This window comes from Pteronotus mesoamericanus, unplaced genomic scaffold (genome assembly GCF_021234165.1).
Source record: "Pteronotus mesoamericanus isolate MK-2021 breed Mesoamerican mustached bat unplaced genomic scaffold, CSHL_Meso_final contig_90, whole genome shotgun sequence".
NCBI lineage: Eukaryota > Metazoa > Chordata > Mammalia > Chiroptera > Mormoopidae > Pteronotus > Pteronotus mesoamericanus.
Genome location: NW_026555277.1, coordinates 9,263,698 through 9,278,162, shown reverse-complemented (window position 1 = coordinate 9,278,162; position 14,465 = coordinate 9,263,698). Strand labels below are relative to the sequence as shown.

Genomic DNA, 14,465 nt, shown 5'->3' with positions numbered 1-14,465 from the left:
GAGTTGGAGTCAATATTAGAAACCACAGGCCTCAGCAGTGCAAGAGAAACTTCTCTCTCTGCCAACAATCATCCGAGCACCGTCCTCTTGGCCCCCACCCCTTCCCCTGTGCCAGCTGGAGACGGGCCACGGAGAGACGCTTGCCAGCCATCAGATGCCTTCATCTTACTGGTCAAGATGCTTTCTGAAGAGCTAAAAATTTCCAAAAACCCCTCCTGACCTAAACACCCAGCATTTTCCTGCAGTGTTTGCAAACACAGCCCAGCATGCACGCTGGGCTCTCCACCCCTCCCCTCTGCCCCAGTCCTCCTGGGACTGAAGTCCTGCTTCTCTGTTTCCCAGGAACTGCCAGCTCTGGGATGACTGGGAATGATAAAAACAAGGGACTAGTACCATGAGGGTGGGTCTCCCCTGAGGCCAAGCCTGCTCCAGGCCCTGCAGGGAGACTAGGGTTTGCTCCTAGGCCACCCCGAGCTATGAACTCCTGAGGTGGCAGCCCCAGAGTTCCAATGGCTGGCAGGGCCCCTTCAGCACACAAACACACCCACCTACCCCCACACACGTGCACACACATGCACAGAGAGCGACTGTTCCCCTCTGTCCCCTTCCACTGCCCAGTCCCGGGAGAAAACCTGGATCTTAAGGACCCAGGCTTTCCAAAGCGGAGGGCAGCTGACCATAGTCCCACCGGAGGTTTTCCTGAGCTCCCCCTGCCTCCAGGGAGGACAACTCAAATCCAGCTCAGGAGCAGGTGGCAGGGTTTGGACCTGGTGCCTCTTGACAACCAAGTCTTGATCCTCGAGGGTCACTCTATTCTAGGATCTCAAACCCGGGAGTCTGCTACAAGGCAGGGACTGGGGGGAGGAGCCAAGGGAAGAAAATTTAAGGAGGCATTCATTCTCAGGTTGCTCCAAGTGCATGAGCATAATTCTGAGAGCAATGCCTCCTCAAGTTATGCACCCTGGGCGCCTCACTGGCCTACCTCTTCCTGGCCCTGGTCTGGAGATGCCTTTCATAATGTTAACGTGATAACAACAATTACTCATTAAGTGTTAATGCAGGCCTGGGCATAGTATTATGTTCTTTGCTTCCATGATCATCAGCCCTCACAACCAAACTCATAACCAATGTGCACAAGGTAAGCATTAACCCATTTTACAGTCGAGAAGACTGAGGGTTACACAGCTCATAGGTAAGAGGGCTGGTATTTGAACCCTGCTCCTTACATCCATCCCTTCACATTCCATCTCCTCTCCCTGGAGATGATTCCCCACTCAGTTCCTCTTAGCCTTAAATCAACTGCCCTCCTGTTGGGAACAAGTTTTCTGAGACTTAAAAGACTAATTGTCTCAGGTCCTCCCAAGGGAGAGACGTCTCCAGTACACTTCCATAGGAAGAGGAGGAAATGGGCTGCAGTAGGAGAGACTGAGATCAGACATCAGAGAGAACTTCCTGAATGTGAGCGGCTGTGAACCACAGGGTGGATAAGGGAAGCTGCACATCCTTTCCTCAGTGTTTTTCCCAAAAAGATATGCATGCCCTCTCCAAGCTTGCATGTACCCACTGCCAACTGTGTGGGTCCCAGCAGAGGCCGTTCTGCAGAGGCTGGCGGGGTGGGGCTGGGATGACTGCCTGGACGTTCACACAGTAGGACCTGTTGGTGGCTTGCAGGGAGGGTGGGCTGGGAAAAAATGTATCTGTGGGCTGCTGTTTTGGAGGAAGGAAAAGACAGAGGGCCATAGCGGGCGGGGAGTTGGGGGGTGGCGGGGGGGGGGGGGGTGGGGGGGGAGGTGCCCAAGCCTGGCGCTGGGGGGAGGGGCTGGCTTAGAATGCGGACTCAGCCTCCAGAGGAACATTCCGTCCAGAAATTCCTCACACCCTCCCCCCTCCCATCCCTCCAGCTCTCCCCTCTCTTGCCCCCTGGGAGGCCTGGAATCTGGGCAGCTTTTCCGGGCAAAAAGACCCCGTGACATCACATCTACTGCCATGGCAACAAACTGTGAGGTCACGGGCAGCACTGCCTGTGAGGAGGGGAGGGAGCTGGCGGGAAGGGCCGCAGGGGCTGGAATGTCCTCCTCGGCCCCAGGACCCAGAGCAAGTTATTCCAGGCTCTCTTGTTCTAAAAATAGATCCCTAAGCAGATGAAGGGAGGGGGCTGAAAGCAAAAGAGAAGAGCAGGGCAACGCCATTTACTGGACACTTCGGCGGGGGGAGGGTGACAAGGATGGCACATGGCACGCCCCACAGCCTGTCGGGGGGAACCAGCAACAGATAACAACAAAAACAACTGCGGCAGTGGCTGCAGCCGCCACAGACCAAGCGCTTTGAACCCCTTCTGAAAAATGAGGAAACTGAGTCTCCAGGGAGGTTGGGCAGCTCCATATGAGCTCAGGTCTGCACCTCAGCCTGTGTTCACACCTCTCTGCATGTTCGTTTCCCACCACCTTGGGAGGGGGAGCTGATGGGGGCATAAGGGCAAGGGGCTGGAGGGTGGGCACGGAGCAGAGAGGGCTGGGCCCAGCCAGGGAGGAGGGGAAGGGTCCCCTGAGTGTTTGGGTAAAGTTGCTCCAGGGACCACATCGTCTTCCAGGCAGGCAGAGGCCACCAGAGAAAAAGAACAGGCTGGATGTGATTAAATGAAATGTGATGCCTGATTTTCCCTGCATGCCCCCCCTCGGGGGAGGGGCCTGGGCAAGCCCACTCCTGTCCTCAGGCCCTTCTCCGTTCACCGTTCACCGAGGGACCGGCACCCAACTCCTGGCTGAGGCTGGGCAACTGCAGGCACTCCAACCAACTCACTCACCCACGCGCGCCAGGCTGTCCCAGCCAAGCGGGAATACTTCGAGTCCCCTCTTGCCACCTTCCCCATTGGATGCTGCTCTCCTACCTGTCTGCCAGGGAACGGGGAGTCTGTGCTTCAAAGGCCCTTCCTCCAGGCCTCTCTGGTCGCCTTGCCCAAATCCTCCCCAGCCCACACCGAGCACCTGCACCAGGTTCATCTGGTCTCCCCAGCCCTCCCCCCGGCACCCCCTCACCACCGAGCCCCACCCCACAGCTGGCAGCCGACTCCCCACTCTCAAGCCCTGCTTTGGGTCATTTCCCCACTCAAGCCCTCATAATGGCTCTTGGTGCTTAGCTCATCAAGTTCAAGTTCCCCAGTATGACTTTTGGACTCCTCCCTGAAGTGGCCCCTTCCTCCTCGGGTGGATTCCACTGCCTTCCCCTCTCTCCCCTACCCTGCAGCCCCTGCTCACACCTCCTCGCTGCCCGCCACGCATGCCATGCTTGTTCCTGCCTCCACTCCCGCACTCAGGTTGTTCCCACCAGCACCCCGGCCAGAGCGACCAAGGTTAAGACAACATCGCCCAGCCCCCTCATCCCCCAGCAAGGACATCGGATTTGCCGGGGTCCCCATCAGTCTTAGTAATATGTACCAAGGCCCTGCCTGTTCTCTGTTTCAGCCCTGCCACCTTCTGAAAAGTCCTCTTTCTTCTCTCCTCTCTGCCATGTGCTCAGATCCTAAACTGGACTTGGAACAGGAGACGGACTTCCTCAACCATCAAAGCACAAACTGGTCGCTTCCTTCCCTGGACTCCAAGGCCACCTCTGGTCAGAACCCCCTAGTGGAGCACTCGTTGTTTCCACAGTATAGTTCTCTCTCTCTCCCTGAGCATGGTTCCCCGAGGGCAAGCTCTTCACCAGACTGGAGCCTCTCTTCGTGGGGGTCATAGGGGAGGTGGTCAGCACACTCACGGGTGCCCTAACCTCCAGGGACCATGTTCCTTCACAGTCTAGCCCGAGAGCAGGACCTCAGTGGGTCCTGAGGACTTCCTCTCAGGGACTCCCAGCAGCACCTGCCTTACCCCCAGCAGGTGTCAGTGAGTATGCATGTGTTCCAGTGCCAGCCAGCAACTCTCACAGATTGCCGTCGTTGGGCCATTTTAGGTGTTAGAGAGCTTTTTCTTTCTTTCTTTTTTTACTTTTTTTTTTAATTTGAGAGAAAGAGGAGAGAGAGAAACATTGATTTGTTGTTCCAATTATTTATGCATTCATCAGTTTATTTGTGCATGTGTCCCGACCGAGGACTGAACCCGCAACCTTGGCATAGTGGGACGACACTCTACCCAGTGAGCATCAGGCTCATTTTTCTTTAACCCAAGCCTCCTCCTCTCTATAAGACACTCCACCTACTAGGCTCTACTTTGGAGAGCAACAGAAAATAAGCCAATTTGTCCTTTGCATGTTCTCACTCCCATTCTCTATCCCCGCCCCCCCGCCCCAGTATTGTCCCTCTGGACTAAGCCACTCTAGCTGCTGCACAAACTGGAATTTCTGACCCCCTCACCACTCCAGGAATCCTCTTTGGATGGCAATGCCCGGAATTGGCCCTCCCTCCCTCCCTCCCTCCTTCCTTCCTTCCTTCCTTCCATCCATCAAGGCTCCCTCAGATTTGTCTCTCCTGGCATTGCTCCATTTTCAAGAATTTCCCAAAGACGGACAGACGCCCATGACCCACTCAGTGCCCTCAGACGAAATTCATTATGGCCTGGAGTTCAAACTAACTAGAGCGATCACTAGCCACTCCCCAGGATGGAGAGCAAGAAGGCAGCAGTGGCTGGAGAGGCCCCACACCTTTCCCGTATCAGGTAACTCACAGCCTCTCACCTTCTACAAGGCAGCAAGGCACCCTCTCGCCCAGATCTGACACGTGGGCTTCTTGGGAACATCATTTGAAAATTTAGGGCTACTACCTCCCACCCATTAGTATGGCTATCATAAAAAATAATAAAATAAAATAAAGAGTTGGTTAGGATGTGGAGAAATTAGAACCTTTGTACACTGTCAGTGGGAATAAAATGGTAAAATCACTGGGGGAAACAGCATGGTAGTTCCCCGCCCTCCAAAAAAAATAGAATTACCATATAATCCAGAACTCCACTTGTGGGTGTACCCCAAAAGAACTGAAAGTAGAGACTCAAAGAGATATTGACACACTTACGTTCACAGCAGTATTACGCACAATAGCTAAAATGTGGAAATAACCCATGTCCACTGACAGATGAATGAATAAGCAAAAAGTGGTATATACACACAATGGAATATAATTCAACCTAAAAAAAAAGAAGGAAATCCTGACACATGCCACAACATGGAGGAATGCTACGTGAAATAAGCCAGTTGCAAGGGAACAAATGTACGATTTTAACTTATACGAGGGGCTGAGAGCCAGAATGGCGGTTGTCAGGGGGCGGGGAAGAGGCCGTTTTTGGTTAAGAGGTGCAGGGTTTTCCTTTCACAAGATGAAAAGGGTTCTGGAGGTGGATGGCGGTGGTGGCTGCACAATGACAGGAATGTACTCAACACCTCTGACTGCACTCAAAAATGTTTCAGACAGTAAATTTTATGTTATGCGTAGTTTACCACAATAAAAATATAATTAGTTTTGTTTGGTTTTGTTGTGTTTCTTTTTTAATCTCAGGACCTCCGTTTCCTCGTCTTTAAAAGAGGACTTGACTGGATAGCACCTAAGGTCCTCCCACGTATGAAACTCCAAGCCTGACCCATGCCCGCCTGCCTCTTAGGAGGCCGGGCCCCGGAGCAAAGAGCCCCGCAGCTCCAGCATGAAAATGGCGCCTGGCACCAGGAGGGCCCTCAGGAAACGTTTGTCGGTAGAACGGCTGACAGACAGATGGATGGAGAGACCCTCCCCTAAATCCCAGGCCCGCTGGCAAACAGAGAAGCCAGGCAGGTGAGCTCACGGCTGGTGCCGTTTAGAGGAAGAAATCCGGAAGTCCACCCGCGTCATCAGGTACTGACATCAGCACAAGCACCGAGGGCACCTGGGGAGAAAGTGGAACCAGGAATCCCAAACCCCACTCTGTGGGACGGTGAACCAGTCACCGAGCCTTTCTGAGCCCCTTTGCTGCTCTGCACAAGGTGCTCCTCCCGCCGGCCCGGGACCGGCTCACACCTGCCCGACTTCTGCACGAGTCACCATGGGCTCTGACGGCCCCAGTGTCAGGGGAGGGACTCTGAAGCCCACAGGTGATATACAAGTGAGAGTGACATTTGTCATTATCAGTGGCTACGAGGGTGGACTCTGAGGTGCCAGACAGCTGAGTGGAAATCCCAGGTTCCCCCTGAACGTCTCCGTGGCCCTAGGCCTCAGGCCCTCCTCTGAGATGCTGGATAATCACAGCACTTCCCTCATCGCCTTGTTGTGAAGAATGAATGCGTTTATTTTTGTAAAACTTTCTGATCAAAGGTGGGCAAAAAGAAAGTTCCATACAAGGATTAACTTTTCCTTATTGCTCTGATTCCGACTCGAAGGGAAACCAACCTGGCATTCCCACTCCCCGTTCGCCTCCTCTTCCCACAGACACCCCACCCTGACGTCCGATTCGCAAGGACATTCCAAGCACCCTCCGTGGGGCGGCCCATCTCCCCCAGCCCAGACGCCCTGGGTGCCAGGCTGCATGTGCAGAAGGGCACAACGTCCAGCCAACCTCGGTGGCCACTCCATTTGGCTATCACCTTCAGGAAATTCCTTTTGATTCTTTTCAGAAGTTGAGAAAAGCTGCTTCAGCTGTTTCCAAGGATCAGGAGTGTCCGTGGCAAACAAGGCCTCTCCCCTCTCCATCCTGCCCGCACTCGGGGACCCCACAGGAGGGAGATGACCCTAGGACCCTTCTACTCAAGGCCTTAGGCAACATCTGTTGAGTAAGAGATGAAAACACTGGTTGAAGATTAAGCCACTTTGCCCCGGCTGGACTGGCACAGGCTGGAAAATGTGTTTGGCTGGCAGGACCCAGAGGTTGGCCCGAAATTCTGTGCCCAGGGACAATGGTCCTGATCTTGAGGGTTGTGGGGGTGGGTTTAAGGATTTAAGCAAGATGGGTGAGCTGGGGACATAGAGAAAATATGACAGACAGACAGACAGACACACAAGACAGACAGTGTGAGGCAAGAGGAAGGGGGCAGGGAGGCCTCAGTCCAGCCCTGCCAAGGCTGAAGGGCAGGCAGGGAATGGAAAAGGAAGGAAAAATACAGCCCGCCCTTTCCTCCCTCTTGTGAACCTGCTCAAAGCACTTGCCTCGCCTGCTGTGAGGAAACAGGTGCTGAGTGCTCTCAGGGGGAGCCAAACTTTCTCCCGTTTTCCCTGGGCCACTTTCCCATTCCCTGGGGACAGCACAGAGCTTCCAGCTGGAGGAAGGCCCCCAGCAGACCCTCACTATCCATCAGCATTCTCATTTATTGAGTACCTAATGTGCACCAGGCCTCTGGCTGAATGCCTGTCTTCAGTCACGCAGTAAACATGTGTTGAGTACCTACTATGTGCCAGACAGTGAGGATACAACAATGAACACAACAGATAAAAATTCCTTGTCAAGAAATTTATACACAGGTGTGAAGGGGGGAGCCTCTTAAATAAGATAAGCAAATAAGACTCATAGCTTATCAGATGATGATGCATGCCGGGGGGCGGGGCAAAGAAAGCACACAAGGGAGATATGATTGTTGGGGAAGGAAAATGCTGATACTGGAGTAAGACCTGGTGGAAGGAAAGAGCCCTGAAGGTATCCGCAGGAAAAGCATTCCAGGCAGAGGGAACAGCACATGCAAAGGCCCTGAGGTAGCATGCTGCCTCGTATGTTCAAAGACCAGCAAGAAGGGCAAGGTGGCTGGAGCAGAGTAAGCAAGGGAGAGAGCTTTTTGAAGGAGATGAGGTGAGAGAAAATCCGTCCTGTGGGACTGTGCAAGCTAAAGGAAGAACCCTGGGCTTGTACTCTAAGGTAAGTGGGCAGCCTTTGGAGGATTTTGAATACACATTAATTAAACAGGTTACTTTATACCTTTTATTCTCATAACCTTACAAGGTAGGTACTATTACTAACTCCCCAATCTGCAGAGGGGAAACTGAGGTCCAGAGAGCTTAAGCAGTGTGTCCAAGGTCACATTCCTAGGACTAGGGACCCAGGGGGACGTGGTTGAACTCTCCCGCTCTTGACCACTGTTGTCGGGGTAGTTCAGACTCAAGTGAGGGTACCTGTGGGAGCACAATCTGGTATCACAGCCACTTCGCCCAGCCTCAGGGAAGGTCAGCGCCTCCAGCGCAGGCGAGGCACATCACACAGATGAGAAGATTCCATGACCTCGCCCAGGCAGAAGCGCCTCCTGGTCCTAACTGCAGTCCTGCCTACTGGAATGCCAACACAGTCCCTCTCATCCCAACCCCTGACCCTTCCTCACGTAAATGACGCCCGTGAGACTCCCGGAGGCCAGGCTTCTGGCTTCTGACAGGGGAGCCCTACGCCCCAGACCCTCCTCCTCCAAACTGCAGCCATCCTAGACCAGCCAAGGACATTCTGTTCTTGGGGGCAAAGTGGCGGTGGGGTGGGAATGATGAGACAACCGCTCACCCCACATGACCCCTCCCGCCGGCCCTCCATGGTGTCCCTCCGAAATCCCGGGGAGATTTCTCACTGGCAGCTCCAAGCCAGGCCTGCACTCGGGCCTGATCCCTACAGGACCCACACCCCCTGCCCCCGGCTGTTGTCACAGGATCTTCAGCTGGGCAGTGTGTAAATAACACCCCACATCTGGAGCAGCACAGCCAGGCAGGGCTGAGTCCGAGAAGGGTATGAGCCCAGCGAGACCAGGGAGGAGGGACCCCTGGTAGGAAGGGAAACGCTCCGCGGGGCCTGGGCCTGACGTGCACACAGCGGTGGCGCTGCTCTGGGTCCGGGGCGTCTAAGAGTCACAAGCACTTTCACATGTGTTTACTTCATTCCATTAGTGACCCTAAATGGAAGGAATACTTATCAGCACTGAGAAGACCTTCCGAGCCTCTAGTTCGATGCATCCCTTTGACAGAAAGGGAAGCTGGTGTGCAGACAGAAGGCAGGACAAACCATTGTCACACAGCAAATGGGTGTTGGAGAAAAGGGGACGGGGCGGCCTGACTGAGATTCTATATCCAGACTGAGCAGGCACCTGCTCAGACACCTGCCCCTGCCTGGGCCCCGTGACGCCTTTGCCCCTCCCCCAGGCTTCCACCCACATCAGTGTCATCACTTGCCCCTCCACACCAGTGAGTTGAACTGTGATCACAGGGGCCCCCCACGGCACCCCCCCCACACACGTGCACACACGTGCGTGCACACCTGCACGCATGCAGACCAGAGCCCCTCCCCTCCAGCCGCCAGGGCCCTGCCTGCCTCCAGCAGCGGGTGAGGAACACGAAGGCCTTCTGAAGGGTCGGAAGGCAGTGACGGGGCAGGAGGGTAAAGCTCCCAACATTCCAGCCGAGGCCAGCTGGGATCGGTCTGAGGCAGGCTGCTCTCGGCAGCCCACAACTCTCAGGAGCCCCGCCCCACCCACGCTCTTCTGGAAGTCCCACTGGGGAAGGGAGGGAGGAGTGGGGGACGTGGAGGGGAGCAGGAAAACAGCCAGCCAGAAAGCTTGGAGCTGGACAGGCCATCTGAATGAACGACGGCCCAGGTCGACGAACTCTGTGGGTCATGCCAGCCATCCCCCTGACTCCAGCCGAAGGGTACCTGACCCAGAACCAGGCGGGCGGAGGAGGTGCCACCCCCTGGTCCTGTAAGCCCCAGGATGACAGGCACCTGGCCAGGCCTGGAGACAGGCAAGATGCCCTTTTATGGGTTTTTCCAAGGGCTCTCCAGATTGAAATAGGAGGCCCTGCATCCCATCAGAAGGGACTTCATGACTCATTTCCTCCCTGTCCAGCTTCGGCTTCAGAACAAGGCCCCCTCCTTCCCCTTACTCAATTACCCAGCACCCTTGGGGGCTACCAGCATGCTTGGGTCTGAAGTAAGCTGCAGCTGGGAGCAGAGGGAAGAGGGGAGGAGGGGCTGGCAGGGTAGGGAACGGACTGTCACTCACCACCAATTCATGGTTGGATGGAGGAATGCAGGGGGCAGCCACCTGTGGGAGGCACAGAGAAAAGCAAGGTTAGCATCTTTCATCCCCACAGAAAACCAGGGCCTCCTGGGATCATTCCACAGCCACCACCTCCATGCTAAGACACCCCTTCCCTTGGCTCACACACACTGGCACGCTAGTTTTCGAGTTCCCTGGAAGGCTGTGTGGCAACATGGAAAAATGCTTAGGCAATATCGCTCAGTGGGGAGGGGGCAGCAGGAGGCAAAAATGAAACGTATAGCACAAGTTTTAAATTCTGCAAAGAACAGGCCGGCGCGAAAAGACTAAAGGTCAATGCACCAGAATTTTCATAGCAGGAGGTTAAATGGTAACAAAAATGAGCTTTCTTTTTTCTTTGCTCTGTTCTTCTACATTTTCTGCAATATGGTAAGATTTGTTTTAAAAAATTTTTTTAAAAATGTGTTTAAGACCTCGAGAAAAGGAAGCATCACCTCCTTCGTTCTCCCCAATGACAAGGCATCTCACCCAAAGGTCAGAGCTGCAGACAGCTGGCAGTTTCCCAAAGCATGTGGGAAACAGGTTGGTGAGGGGCCGCTGCCAGCTCTCCCAAAGAAAGCCACTGGGTCCCTAATAAACGTGGAAGGCCTTGAAAGCCGAAAGCACCCTCTATGGGTGAGCTATTACTTTATCATCATCCTCATCTTCTTCCCTGATGGGGGGGGTGGGGGTGGGGGCAGGTGGCGAGTTGGGCCTCCAGACAGAAGGAGGAGGGAGGAGGGAGGGCTGCATTGCTCCCTACCCTAAGATAACATCCCTCAGCCAAGCCAGGCAGCCAAACCTCTACCCTGACAATTAGCAGGGGCCTTTATCAGAGACTCAATGTGTTCCTTTTTTCTAGCTGGGACACGTTTTTCTTGGAGCTCATACCTCAATCTTGGCTCCAATTCCTGACCCGAGCACCAGGCAGGGGGCCCACAGAGGGAACGAAGGGGGAGGCTCTCCCCAGGGCATGCGGGTGTCTGGTCACAAGCTGTGGATGGCCAAAGACGAAGTGGCTGCCTCCTCGGACAGTGGGCGAACCCCCGCCACAGCCACCACCCCGGTGGGGCAGTGATGGGGACAGCCATTCCCAGAGGCTACCCTCAGCCGCCTAACCGCCACCTACCCCCTTTCTGTAATCTCACCAGCCTAAGGGGTCCTCCTGCTTGACATACCGGCCCCAGAGGGGACGCCACCCACATGACGGTGTGCCCTGAACTCTGGAAGGATAGAGAGGCTGGGAATGAGCATCTCTGGCTCCGGACTCATGCTACTGTCACACTCCAGGCTGCCTGCCCACCATTCTCCAGCGAAGAGCCTATCGCCCTATACGCAACATTTTTCCAGGACTGGTGGGAGAATCATATTTGAAGCCAAAAAAAAAAAAGGAATAGCTACTAGTTATGAATATGAATATGGACTTATATGATTGGCACTATTATCAGTGCCGTACCCACATTAACTCATTTAATCCTCTCAACAACCCAACAGGGTAGCTACTATTATATCTCTGGCTGAGGTGCAAGGAGCACAGAGAAGTTAAACAACTTGCCCGAGGTCACACAGCTGATAGCTGCCAGGGGTGGAGGGTGCCTGCAGAACAGACCAGGAGGAAGGAAAGGTCCCAGAGGTGGCCGTGGCCTGCAGGGCTCCCTGCCTGCCTTGCCCACCAGAAAGGGTCTCAGCCGGTGGGGCGGGGGGGGGGCGTGGCACTGCCCTCCCTGCCAGGCACTTTCTGGCCAGGAATCTTGCATCTAGCACTGGTCTCCCCACTTTCTCCTCCCGCCCCACAGCCCCAAGCCCCCCTTGGAGTTTGTAGGCTTCACCCGATAAGACCAGGCCCCCAGGGTCTCCTCGTTCCTGCTGTCACCCACAGACAGTGCTCTGTTCCAGTTCTTTCTTCATTACATGAGGAGGGTCTCCACTCTCCATTGGGGACGGGGGTTAGGGAAGTGAGGGGGTTACAAATACATTTTGAGGCAGCCGAAGAATGGACAGAAGTCCTCAGAGGCAAGTGGGAGAGACTCTCTCCCAGCACCACCCTAAGGCAGTGGAAAGAAGGGACCCCAGAGGCAGAGAGAGCCCCTAAGGCAGAGTCCCTCCCCGAGGACTTAGATCTGAGGGGCAGCAGCGGACCCCCAGGCAGAGGGCCTGGTGCCTGGGCGCCCCCAGCAGCCTCCTCCACCCCGCCCACAGCTGTGCATTCCAGCCAGCCTGCTGGCCAGCCCACTAACTTTGTTGTGTGTTTCCATGTTTCTTGTCTCTGTCTCTTTCACCCTCTTTTTTTTTTTTTTTTTTTTTTTTTTAAAGCAGAGAAATGTTTCCTTAAAAGGCTCTCTCCTTCCCTCCGGCACCCTGGCCCCCGGCCACCCTCTCAGGAACCTGGAATATGCCAGGGAGAGCCAGGGCCCCCTGCCACTCTGGCCTGTGCCTTACGGCCCCACACTCCGGGTGTCAGCAGGGACCACTCCCACTGTCCCGTGGAGACCCAAGCAAGACCCTCCCTCTGCAAAGGGGAGCCTGACACTCCAGGGTGTCTGCAGGGGCTCTTGGTGCCAGCCCCGCCATCCGGGCCATCCCCAGGCCGCAGCACAGGATGCAGGGCTCAGGCCCAGGAGGTCAGCCCCAGCTGAGGCTCCTCCCTGTGTACCTCCAACATCCCACCTACACCCTGGGGGTGGGCAGGCCCACTGCTCAGCCTTCCAGCTCTGAGAATCCAAGTAACAATAGAAATAGCAGAACCTGCACAGCTGTAGACCAGGTTCTTCACACTTTGCCTAAATTAACTCTCCAATTCTCACAACAACCCTGAGCATCCCATTTTGTGGGTGAGGAGACGGAGGCACAGAGAAGTTAATAAGCTGTCCCACAGAGGAGCCAGAGTGCAAACCCAGCAGTCTGGCTCCAGACAGACACATGCTCCTGCCTTCTCTGCCCTCTCGGCTGCCTCTCCCATAAACACTAATTTCCATAGAGACATTCACAGTGACAACTGTGACAGAAAGCTTTTGGAGGGAAGCTATGTGACCGTTCCTGTGCTGAGCTCTTCCCTTGGACTCAGTGGACCCTAATAAAAAACATATGGGGTACATACTGTTATTATCCCCATTTCACAGACGAAGACTCTAAGGTAAGAAAGGGCAACAATTTGCCCAAAGCCAGTGCTGCTAGCAGTCTGGCCCCAGGGTCTGTGAGGCAGAGAACTGGGGGTGCAGCCGGGAGGTGAGTGTTACCAGGCCCAGACCGGGGCGATGCCTGGCATTCGTCAGTCCCCACCAGTATTTCCTGAACTTCAAAAGTCTCTGGGCACAACGCCAACAGCAGGGCACGTCCTTGGAGTCCCACCTCCCCCACCCCAGGACATGAGGGGCTGAAGCGCCAGACAGCAGCCGGCCCGGGCAGGGAGCTCCCTGCAAGGCCCGGCCCCCGCTCTCCTCTCCACTGCCATTCTGTACCCATCCTCCCTGTCCAGGACCCGAAGCCACACATAAGGTTCTAGCTCTGTTCCTCCTCAGGGCCTCTGCACACACGGTTCCCTCTGCCTAAGATTCCCTTAGCCCCGCTGTGAACATAGTTGGGTCCTCCCCATACTTTTGGCTTTGGCTTAGACGTCACCACCCCAGAGCAGCCCTCCCTGACTCCATTAAGCTGCACACACACCTGTACACATGCACATATGCACATGCATCTCTCCCTGCACAGACCTAATTACAATTTGTAATTATAGATGTGTGGGTTTTCTTGTCTGTAATCTGTTTCTCCGTCTAGAAAACAAGTGTTGTGAGGCAGGGAACACGTCTTGTTCATCACACTAGGCCTAGCACACAGCAGGTGCACACTAAAATATCTGTGGAAAGATGAAAGAAACTCAAGGCCTGAGGAGGAGAGGCACCTGTGATCGCCAGTAGTAAAATCCACTGCCATCTGTTAAACACCTACTATGCACTGGGCACGAGGCTAATTCTGCCGTGTGCCTGATCTGAGGTCCTCCAAGCCCGCAGTCTTTTTGCTCCCATCACACAGATGAAGAAAAGGAGGCTCAAAGGTCAGGACAGCTGCTGGCCAGTCAGCTGCAAGGGGCAGGGCCCAGGTGAAATCCTGGTCTAAGGTCTCCAAGTGTTGCTCTTTGCAGAGTAAGCAAAACCCGGGCACCGCCTAGCACGGCCCTCATCACCTCACTTACTGTGCAAGTGGCAGGGCCTGGTCTCCAGCTGGATGACACTCCCATCCTCAGGTCTCGGGAAACCCCAGACTCCTAAACATGCCCAGCCTTCCAGAGGGGCTCCCCACACCCACACCTCCCTCGCCCCTGGGCCTGGACGGAGCAGCCTTGGCCCCAGACAAAACAAGAACAATGTGTCTCTGAATCCAGCATTTCATACAATCCTGGGCTGAAAAATTCTTTTTTTTCCCCCCTCATTTTTGCTGGTCTTGTGTATGTGTAATAAAATGTACATAACATGCAATGGACCGCTTTAACCATTTCTAAGTATGCAATTCAGTGGCATTAGGAACATCCG

The 14,465-nt window shown here is 54.7% G+C and overlaps 1 protein-coding gene across 1 annotated transcript in view; it reads right to left on the bottom strand.

The window, feature by feature from the left end:
- Positions 1-14,465, bottom strand: part of TNS1 (tensin 1) — a 160,012-nt gene that overhangs the window by 95,491 nt on the left and 50,056 nt on the right. The window contains exon 2 of the mRNA XM_054585676.1: positions 9,907-9,948. The gene's annotated coding sequence lies outside the window, so the exon portion shown is untranslated. The remainder of the gene's footprint in view (positions 1-9,906; positions 9,949-14,465) is intronic.